Source organism: Solanum dulcamara, chromosome 4 (assembly GCF_947179165.1).
Source record: "Solanum dulcamara chromosome 4, daSolDulc1.2, whole genome shotgun sequence".
Taxonomy (NCBI): domain Eukaryota; kingdom Viridiplantae; phylum Streptophyta; class Magnoliopsida; order Solanales; family Solanaceae; genus Solanum; species Solanum dulcamara.
In genome coordinates this window covers 73672408-73684185 of record NC_077240.1, presented here as the reverse complement: position 1 = coordinate 73684185, position 11778 = coordinate 73672408, and positions in this window count along the sequence as shown.

Genomic DNA, 11778 nt, shown 5'->3' with positions numbered 1-11778 from the left:
TAAATCCCCTAAAGAGATACCATTTTTGTTTTCATCATTTTTTCCTTTATTTAATCATTCTACTAAGTCAAACATTCTTATAAACTATCTTAAATATTTTAAAATTTATATTTTTCTCAAAATTGTTTAATACTTTAATTATTGTTAAACACATTTTCCCACAATTAGTCAAATAATTTTCAAATCGTTGGACAACCGCATGTTAGCGGCTATTTTAAGTGCTGAAACCTTCTTAAAATAGTAATATGAACCTCGTACCTTTTTCTCTGAATTTTTAAGACTTAAATCTGTTAAGGTCTTTTAAATTAAGTTTTCTTAATTTCTTTAAAAAATTAAGTGGCAACTCTTCTTTTACTAAAATTGATTTTTTCTTATAAAGATGAAATTAATTTTAAACCACGCCCATTTTTTGACATAACAGGTGTCTTAGGGCTGAGGAGGTTAGATGTGCTGTTAGGAGGATGAGGAGGGGGAGAGCGACTGGGCCCGATGAGATTCAGATGGACTTTTGGAAAAGCATTGACAATGCATGTTTGGAGTGGTTGACTAGGTTGTTTAATGTTATTTTAAAGACAACTAAGATGCCGATGAATGGAGGTGGAGTACTATGGTTCCATTGTACAAGAACAAGGGTGATATCCAAAACTGTAATAATTACAGGAATATCAAATTGTTAAGCCACACTATAAAGATATGAGAGAGAATGGTGGAGATGAAGGTGAGAAGAGGAGTGCCAATATCAGAGAATCAATTCGGATTCATGCTGGGGCGGTCAACTACTGAAGCAATCCATCTTATGTGGAGACTTGTGGAGAAATTTAGAGAAAGAAAAAGAGACCTGCATATGGTGTTCATTAATATTGAAAAGGCTTATGACAAAGTTCCGAGGGAGGTTATATGGAGGTATCTGGAGGCTAAAGGTGTCCCGATTGTGTATATTAGGGCGATAAAGGACATGTATATTGAAACCAAGACTCGGGTTTGGACGGTAGGAGGTAACTCAGAGCATTTTCCTATTGAGATGGGATTACATCAGGAATCTGTGCTTAGTCCTTTTCTTTTTTCCTTAGTGATGGATGAGTTGACACGGTTCATTCAGGAGGAGGTTCCATAGTGTATGCTATTTGCGTACGACATAGTTTTGATTGATGAGACTCAAGAAAGAGTGATTGAGTAGGACATAAATAGAATACCTGGAGTGAAAATTAAGTGTTGCGATGGATGAAGAGGGCATGAAAATGAGGCTTGCCGCTCAGCCTATCCCAAAGATAAAAAACTTTTAATATCTTGGATCTCTCATCCAGAGTAGCGGGGACATCGACGATAATGTAACGCATCGCATTGGGGCAGTGTAGATAAAATTGAGGCTTGCCTCTGGAGTCTTGTGTGATAAAAAGGTATCACCTAAACTTAAAGGTAAATTCTACAGAATGGTGGTTAGACCAACGTTGTTATATGGAGTGGAGTGCTAACCAGTAAAGAATTCTCATATTCGAGATATGCATATTGTGGAGATGAGGATGCTGAGATGGATGTGTGGACACACTAGGAGTGATAAGATTCACAATGAGGTTATTTGGGAGAAGGTGAGAGTGGCCTTTGTGGCAGACAAGATGATGAGAGAAACGAGACTGAGGTGGTTTGAGCATGTGTAGAGAAGGAGTGTCGACGCTCTAGTTAGGAGGTGCGAGCAGTTGGATTTGGGGGTTATGTGAAGGGGTAGGGTAGACCGAAAAAGTATTGGAAAGAAATGATTAGACAAGATATGGCGCTACTCCATATTACCGAGGAAATGACCTTAAATCGAAAGGAGTGGAGGTTGCGGATTAGGGTAGAAGACTAGTAGGGATAGAATGGTGTCTTGCCTTGTGTCAGTTTAGGATTGGTCGTAGGTCTAGGGGTGTCATTATAGTTGTGTTATTATTGCCTTTGATTATCACATTGTTTTTCTATCGTTATTTTTCTTGTCTTGTAAAATTTGCATAGATTTTTTCATTTTTTAGCCATTATGCTATAGATATTATTTTTCTCTCTTACATGGGGCTATTATTTTTGAGTTGATGCTCTTTCGAAAATAGTCTCTCTATTTTCATGAGGTAGTGGTAAGGTCTGCGTACATCCTACCCTTCTCAGATCCACTTGTGGAATTCCACTTGGTATGTTGTTGATGTTGTTATTCATAATTTTTACATTAAACATATCATTATTCTATCTCAATTTATGTGAAAATTTTTACTTTTTGATATTTAAATTAACTAAATTAGGACTAACATTTTATTCGCTCGGTTGAGTTTTATTTGTTCATTTTTTTCAAAAATATATTATTTCATTTTTTACTTGTCATTTTTAACATATTAAGAAATGATAATTATTTTTTTCATGTTTAACCTTTAGCATTAATTACTTATTCTTTGAATTATTTTTTAAAATTTTATAATAAATGATAAAATAGTCATGGTAACTATTCTTTTCTTAATGGGTGGGAAAATGTAATGACCCTGAAGGTCATTTTTGATATTTTTGATAAAATTATCATTTTACCCCTTCAGTTAGTTTCCTCGAGTCACTTTTGGTTGGGTCTGAAAGTTAATTTTTAAAAATCTTGTGAAAAGTTGAGGATTTGCTTGATAAATAGGTTTTAAAGGCTTAAGTAGTCAAAATTTGAATTTCGGAGTCTTTTGGAGTTTCGAGTCTCGGAATTGAATTCCGTCAATTCCATCAGCTTCAGAATATGGAAATTGGTCTAAAAAAAGTTGTCGGAATCATATTTGGAGTTAAAACGTGGAATTTAGGTACAAAGTTGGAAATTGAGTTAAAGTTTGATCCAAATTTGACTTTGGTCAACATTTGGGGTTCGGGTGCCCAGATTGAAATTCTGATGATTCCAATGGTTTCGGGAGGTGATTCTAATGCTAGAAATGACTTCGTTATAATTTTTGAGGGTCCCGAGGGTATTTTGGGAATTTCAAGTGCCAAAACTAGTTTAGTTGCGACTTATTGAAATCTGAGTCAAAGAGACCTCGAATTCGAATTCCGTTGAATCCATTGATGCCAGAATTTTGAATTTAGTAGGGTTTCATATATGATTTGTGTATACGGTGTTCCGAAAGAATCCTGAGGGTCTATTTCGTGACTTTGAGACTTGTAAAAAATCTGTTATCTGGTGCCTAGGAATCTTTCTCTGCATTCGCGGAGGGTAATGTTTCCCTTCTCCGTATTTGCGGAGGAAGGTCTGCGTTCGTGGAGTGTAATGAGTTTTTTCTCCGCGTTTACGGAGTTTTGTCCCTGCTACCTCCGCGTTCGCGGAGAGAAAAATCCGCCTGAACAGTGTTTATATGGGATTTTGCCATTTTCACCATTTTTATCATTTCAAAGCTCTGTTTAGGCGATTTGGAATGGGTTTCTTGCAGGGAAAACATTGGATAATTGGGGTTTTTCAAGAACAATGCAAATTTAGTTTTCTAATAATTTTTAACTCATTTTAACTCCATTTTTGAAAGGATTTCACCACTAGATTTCTGATTACTTAAGGAACATTTTAATCTAAAAGTAATCAGATTTCTAGTTCGATTTTCGATATGAGACTTTTTGAACATTTTACCCTTTGCACCCAAATTTCTTGATTTTAGTGGATGTGTATCGTACGACAGACATGCATCACAATATTTGACATTTCATTTGCATCTATTTTATCTTGTGATTGATCATGATTTGAGATTTCATGTGTTTTCTTGAGTATTTTGGTGAGAATATATTTGTACTTTCTATTTGTGGACTGTCTATTATTCTAGTATAATTGTGATATAAACTCTATAGATTGGGATGTCTGAGTATAGGTGTTTAGTTGTAGATGATTGTAGTTGGGATGTTAGGAGTACCTGTGTTCCGCGTTGCTTTACTTAGGGTTTAGCTTCCATTTTACTAAGTACCGTGTTGTTTGTATCTTTTTATTTCTGTTGAAATAGTGGCTTGTACATGTGACACTAAGTCTTGGGTAGTTTAGAATCTATTTTTCGCTTATCTTTATTTATATTATATTAAACTTTATATTTTCGCTTTCATTTTCGCTTATGTAGAATTTTTTCAGACTATTAGGATGACTCGTCTTGGTGGGTTAGGAGAGTGACATCACACCAAATTCAGGTCATGACAAATTGGTATCAGAGCCCTAGATTCATAGGTCTCACATGTGTACAAGCCCAGTCTAGTAGAGCCTTAAGGATTGGTGCGGAGAAATCCGCTACTTATCTTCAAGGGGCTATAAAGATTGTTAGGAAATTCTTTTTTTACCTCTTTCAATTCTGTCGTGCATGGGTTCTTGTATAAGTGCTGAGTTATATCATGTTCTTTCGGCAGATGGCTAGGACTCGAATATCTGCTTCTACTGGACGAGGGGATCTAGCTCTCGAGATTGCTATTGAGACCCCATCTCAGGGTAGAGGAGAGGCAGAGCCAGAGGTCGAGGTAGGGACCGGGGCCGAGGAGAGGCACTAGCCAAGGATCATGATAGGGGCATTTTCCTTGAGCCGGCGATGGAGGCCAGAGGGGAGTAAGTTTCTCCTAAGTGTGCTGCAACACTATTACTACAAGACACTTTATTGAGGGTGTTGGGCGTGCTCGAGACTATGGCACAGAATAGCAGTACAGCGGGCACACCCGATACATCACAGACCCGAGTGAGGGTCCAGGTTGCAGACCAGCGGCAGGCTCCTAAGGCACAGGGACTGGTGGGACAACCGCTAGTAGTCCATATAGATGAGGTTCCTCCAGCCCTAGTAGTCGAGGTTCAGGACGAGCAACATTATTATGCGAAGTTCAGAAAGATGGACCCATCTCAGTTTTAGGGTGGGAAGACCGAGGATACATATGAGTTTTTGACCAATTGTAGGGATTTGTTGAGACAGTTGGGTTGGTTGATTCCCATAGTGTTCGATGTGTTACTCTTCAGCTTCATGGGCCGGCTAGAGAGGGGTAGAGGACATAACCTGGATCTTTACTAGTTGGATCCCCTACAGTGACTTGGGAATCGTTCACGGGTGCTTTTTATGATTGTTTCATCCCTTGGAGTGGGGGGGGGGGGGGAGTTGCCACAAGTTTGACAGCCTGAGGTAGGATGGGATGTTTATTTCTTAGTATGAGGTTTTCTTTTGTCAGCTAGTTAGACATGTCATCGCTATCATCCCCGATAAGACTGAGGGGGTTCGCCGTTTTATGAGAGGTTTGATTTATTCTATCAGGCAGTCGGTATTCTGGATATCTAGAGATAAAGCCTTTTTACAGTTAGTGGTTAGGCCGCCAATAAGGTGTAGTTGATGGAGAAAGAGGAGTTCGGGGACCCCAAGAGGGTCAGTGCTTCTAGACAGTTTTCGGGTACCTCATTTGGAGGTAGAGGTTCTTACAGAGGAGGTGGTTCCTTTCAGCACAAAGGGCCAGTTCATGCCTCTATTCCCGCATCTGAGGGAGAATAGAGTCACCGCAGATTATATAGTTCGAGTTAGATTTCATCAGGTTCACAGCATAGGCTGTGCCCTTGGGTGATTATAGTATCCCTCCTATTTCTCCGCATTAGCCATCTGTTTTGAGATCGTGTTTTGGGTGTGGATCCCCGAACCACATGGTTCAAAATTTATCCATACAGACTCATGTTGGTCCACACCATACTTATACAGCAGCGCTAGTCAAGGATCAGGCACCACCAGCCAGAGGTTTATACCCACCGACTCGGGCCCATGGTAGGGGTCATTTCAATAGAAGTGGTCATGCCAGAGATAGGGGTGGGTGATGCCCTAGCACAGTAGGGTGGTAGAGGAGTTTCCCAGATAAGTAGTGAAAGGGGAGCTCATTATTATGATTTTCCAGGTAGACCCAAGACTGAGGCCTCTGATGCAGTCATCATAGGTATTATTCCAGTTTGTCATCACCCTGCATCTGTATTATTTGATCTTGGCTTTACATATTCGTATGTGTATAAATGTATCTCCTACCAATCTTCCAGGGGTTCCACCTGACAGGGATATTGAGTTTGCTATTTACCTCGAGCTGGGCACCAAGCATTTCTATTTCTCCTTATATATGGCTTCAGCTGAGTTGAAGGAACTAAAAGAGCAGCTTCAAGATTTGTTGAGTAAGGGGTTTATTCTCACTAGTGTTTCACCTTGGGGTGCCCCAGTGTTATTTGCGAAAAAGATATGAGATTGTGTATCGACTATAGACAGTTGAACAAGGTGACTATTAACAACAAGTACCCTCTTTTCCGTATTGATGATTTGTTTGATCAGCTTCAAGGCCTTATTCTCTAAGATTGATTTGAGATACATATGTCATCAGTTAAGGATTTGGCCTTCTGATATTCCTAAGACAACTTTCCAAACTAGATATGGCCACTATGAGTTTCTTGTAATGTCTTTCGGACTAACTAACACCCCAACAACATTTATGGAGTTGATGAATGGGGTGTTTCATCCATATCTGGACTCATTTATGATTTTCTTCATTGATGATATCTTGCTTTACTCCAAGACTAAGGCAGATCCTGTACAACACTTGATGATTATGCTTAGAGGCTTAGAGAGGAGAAGTTTTATGCCAATTTCTCCAAGTGTGAGTTTTAGTTGAGTTCGATAGCATTCTTAGGGCATGTGGTGTCCAAGGAGGGTATTAGAGTCTACCCGACTAAGATTGAGGCAGTTCGAGGATGGACTAGGCCTACCTCAGCTACACAAATTCGTAGTTTCATGGGTTTGACACGGTATTATCATTATTTTGTTCAGGGCTTCTCTGCGATAGCAGCTCTATTGATTAGGCTTACTCAAAATAATGTGGTATTTCATTGGTCATCTGAGTGTGAGGTGAGCTTCCAAAATCTAAAGGTATTATTGATTACCGTGCCTGTGTTGACCTTGCCTTAGAAGGGTATTGACTTCACCGTATATTATGATGCATCGAGAGTGGTCTTAGGTGGAGTGTTGATGCAAAAGGAAAATGTGCTTACCTATGTTTCGAGGCAATTAAATACACATGAAAAAAACTATCCCATCTATGATTTAGAGTTGACGGCGGTTATCTTTGTTTTGAAATTATGGCAACATTATTTGTGTGGAGTTCATTTTGAGATATTTATCAATCACCGAAGTCTACAATACTTCTTTAGCCAGTGGGACTTGAATTTGAGGCAAATAAGGAGGGTTGGGCTTTTAAAAGATTATGATTTGACTATTCTATATCACCCCGGGAAGGCCAATATGGTGGTCGATGCATTAAGTATGAATACTTCTAATTTGGGAAGTCTTGCAGCTATTTGAGCTGAGGAGCGACCCTTAGCTAGAGATGTTCAGAGATTGGCCGATGGGTTGGTGAGATTGCAGCTTTCTGATGAGGGCCGAGTGCTTTCTTTTATAGAGGCCCGATCTTCTTTGATGGATCAGATCCGAAAGGGTAGTTTGAGGATGAAAAGTCTTGCCTCATTCGAGATAAGGTGACGAGAGGTGAAGCTAAGCAAGCAGTGCTTGATTCTAAGGGTGTTTTGACGATTGGGAGTCGTATTTTTGTGCCCAAGGTGGATAAGTTGGTCAGATTGATACTTGAAGAGGCCCATTGCACTCGATATTCCATTCATCCGAGGATAGGAAAGATGTACCCTGACTTAAGTCAATACTATTGATGGTGTGGTATGAAAAAGGGCGCCGAGTTTGTGTTCAAGTGTCTGACATGCCAACAGATTAAGTGTGAGCACCAGAGGTTCGGGGTTGAGTTTCAAAGGATGCCCATTCCCACTTGGAAGTGGGAAAGGATCACGATGGATTTTGTGGTAGGTTTACCCACTACCTTGGAAGAATTCGATTCCATTTGGGTTCTGGTCAACCGATTAACCATATCAGCTCATTTTATTCTAGTTAAGGTTAATTTCACAACAGATAGGTTGGCTTAGCTCTATATTAGTCAGATTGTTTGGCTTTATGGGGTTCTTGTATCCATCATATCGGATCGGGGCTCATTGTTCACATCTCACTTCTGGGAGGCCATACAGCATGGAATAGGTACCCAATTGGATTTGAGTACCGCATTCCACCCTCAGACAGATGGACAGTCTGAGAGGACTATTCAAGTACTTGAGGATATGTTGCGGGCATATGTGATTGATTTTGTTGGTCGGTGGGATCAACACTTTCCCCTGGTAGAGTTCGCTTACAACAAAAGTTATCATTCTAGCATCCAGATGGCTCCTTTTGAGGCCTTGTATGGCCTGAGATGTAGATCGCCTATTGGATAGTTTGATTTTATGGCAGTGGATAGCCTAGACACCGATGTGCTTCGAGATTCTATGGAGTGGGTTCGGTTGATTCAAGGTAGGTTATTGACAACTCAGAGTCTCCAGAAGAGCTATGCTGACAGGTGGGTTCAACCTTTGGTATTCATGGTCGGGGATCAGATATGGTTGATGGTCTTTCCCTTGAAGGGTGTCATAAGGTTCGGAAAGAAGGGCAAGCTCCGTTCTAGGTTTATTTGCCCTTTTAAGATCTTAGATCGAGTGGGAGAGGTAGTCTACAAACTTACCTTGCCACTTAGTCTATCCTCTGTACATTCAGTATTTTATATCTCGATGCTACGACGCTATATTCCAGATGAGTCTCATGTGATTTCCCAAGATTTGGTTGAGTTGAGCCTAGATTTGACATATGAGGAGGAGCATATGGCCATTTTGGACAGGTAGATCAGGAAATTGAGGACTAAGGAGATAGCTTCAGTGAAGGCTCAGTGGAGACATCGGCCTGTTACCCCATCTTTTTTAGACTCTAGGTATGTCCCTTGCTTTATGTTCGAGGACGAACATGGATTTTAGTAGTGGATGATGTAATGATCCTAAAGTTCATTTTTGACATTTTTGATAAAATTACCATTTTAGCCCTCCTATTAGTTTCTCTGAGTTACTTTTGGTTGGTCTGAAAATTAGCTTTTGAAAATCTTGTGAAAAATTGAGGTTTTACTTGAAAAATGAATTTGAAAAGCTAAGTAGTCAAAATTTGAGTTTCGGAATCATTTAGAGTTTCGAGTCTCAAAATAAAATTCCTTTGATTCCATCAGCTCCAAAATGTGAAAATTAGTCTAGGAGAGTTGTCGGAATCAAATTTGGAGTTAAAATGTGGAATTTAGGTCTGAAGTTGGAAATTGAGTTAAAGTTTGATCTAAATTTGACTTTGGTCAACATTTGGGGTTCGAGTGATCGGATTGGAATTATGATGGTTTCAATGATTTTGGGAGATCATTCTAACGCTAGAAATGACTTCATTATAAATTTTGGAGGTCCTGGGGGTATTTTGGATATTTCAAGTGTCAAAATTGATTTAGTTGTGACTTATCAGATTCTGGGTCAAAGAGATCTCAAATTTAAATTTTGATGATTCCATTGAGTCCGGAACGTCGAATTTAGTAGGGTTGCATATATGATTTGTGTATATGGAGTTCCGAACGAATTCCGATGGTCTATAACGTGACTTTGAGACTTGCCAAAACTTTGCTATCTGGTGGTTGGGAATCATTTTTCACGTTCGCGACACCTTCTCTGCATTCACGGAGGAAGGTCCGTGTTCACGGAGTGTGATGAGCTTCTTCTTCCCGTTCGTGGAGGAAATGTCGCGTTCACGAAGAGTTTTCCTTGCTGCCTCCACATTCGCAGAGTAAGTCATCCACGTTCGCCGAGAGCAAAATTCGTCTGAACAGTGTTTATACGGGATTTTGCCATTTTCACCATTTTTATCATTTCAAAGCTTGATTTAGGCAATTTGGAAGGGGTTTCTTGCGGGAAAAACATTGGGTAAGCTATTCTAACCTATTTTCTTGATTGCCCATTACTTATTTAGATTTTTAAACATGAAATTGGTGATTTTGAGTTGGAGGAATTGGGATTTTTCAATAATAATGCAAATTTAGTTTTCTAATGATTTTCAACTTATTTTAACTCCATTTTGAAATGGATTTCACCAGTAGATTCCTCATTACTTGAGGAATATTTTTATCTAAAAATAATCAGATTTCAAGTTCAATTTTCGATATGAGATTTTTTGACTATTTTAACTTTTCCACCCAAATTGCTTGATTTTAGTGTCAATAGTTTTGAAATGTGATTGTGAGTCTATATCTGATTTGTTTTTGGTGATTTGGAGTATCGTCGGAGGGGAAAAGCTTTGAGTTTGGATTTTTCGTGACTTTTGACTAAGGCAAGTAGAATTCTGACCTTTGTTAAGTATGTTGAATCTTGTATTTTCTTATGTGAGGGGATTAGGGTGTGTTAGGTCATTAGAATGAATTGAATTATACGAGTTGAAGTGCGATAATGGAATTCGAATAGGGGTAATTGTCTAAGGGTTGTGAATTATGAGGTATTGATCTATTGTGTGATTATAGAGCATATGACATCTTATGAGAATATCTATCATGCTTCACTCATTACTTGTGCATATATTATATCTATATAGCTGAGGAATGATATGAGTGAGGTACTGGATATGGGGACCGAGATTTCTATCGGTCAAGGTGATTTATCGAGGTTTCTTTTGACAGTCGAGGTCTCTTTCGACAGATATTGGCCAAGGTATTTTCCGGCGGATACATGGTCTATGTGAGGCCCCCATGGGTTTCGGTCTGAGGTGATCAACGGATGTGTATTGTAGGAAATACATACATCATGATATTTGACATTTTATTTGCATCTATTTCATCCTGTGATTGATCATGATTTGAGATTTTATGTGTTTGCCTGAGTATTGTGGTGAGAACGTATTTGTACTTTCTATTTTTGGACTGTCTAGTATTTTGATATAATTGTAATATAAACTATATAGATTGGGCAGTCTGAGTGCAGGTGTGTAGCTGTGGAAGATTGTGGTTGGGATGTCAGGAGTACCTGTGTTCCGCATCGCTTTATTTAGGATTTAGTTTCCATTTTTCTGAGTATCGTGTTGTTGGTGTTCACCCCTTGCTTCTACATTTATGTAGGATCTGAGCTGGTCACCTCCTGTTCTTAGTACTTTTTTTGATCAGGCCGAGCTTCTGAACGCGTGAGAGGTAGCAGCTTGTCTTCTTCGGCAGTCCTTCGTCGTCCATTTACTTTATGTTTTGTTCTACTTGAGGTTTGAGACATATAGATTTGTATCTTTTCATTTTTGTTGAAATAGTGGGTTGTCAATGTGATATTAATTCTTGGGTAGTTTAGAATCTATTTTCCGCTTATCCTTATTTATATTGTGTTGTCGCGCATTTTAGTTTATTCCTCCTCCTTTATCCCCCCCTCTCATCTTTTTGTATACATAGATAGCTATTCTTCTCTAAGAATCAATTCCACAAAGTGGACCGCATAACTCGCTGGCCAGCAAGCAACACTAATAATTTCCCGTCGCTAGCAACCCCATGTGTCACAATCTTTAAGCAAATAAAATATATCATTTTTTTAATTATACGCATTCAATAAGCTATAAGACCCCAAACAATTTATAGTTAAGGTTGATGCGTATAATTAAAAGAGATTATATATTTTATCTGATTGACTTAACTATCTAATAGACAGATGAAAACATACCTAAATTTTTTTTCAAAGTTTAAATCTAAAGTGTCTAACTAGACCATGACTTAGTTCAAATGTCTAAATAATATTCGCTCGAAAGTTAAAGGGGCTAATCATATAATAAACCTTGAAATAAAGCCTCTACATCACATGTATATCAAACGTATATTACACAGAGATATACAAAGGATACACATATATGCATGGGGGATGAATTTGGA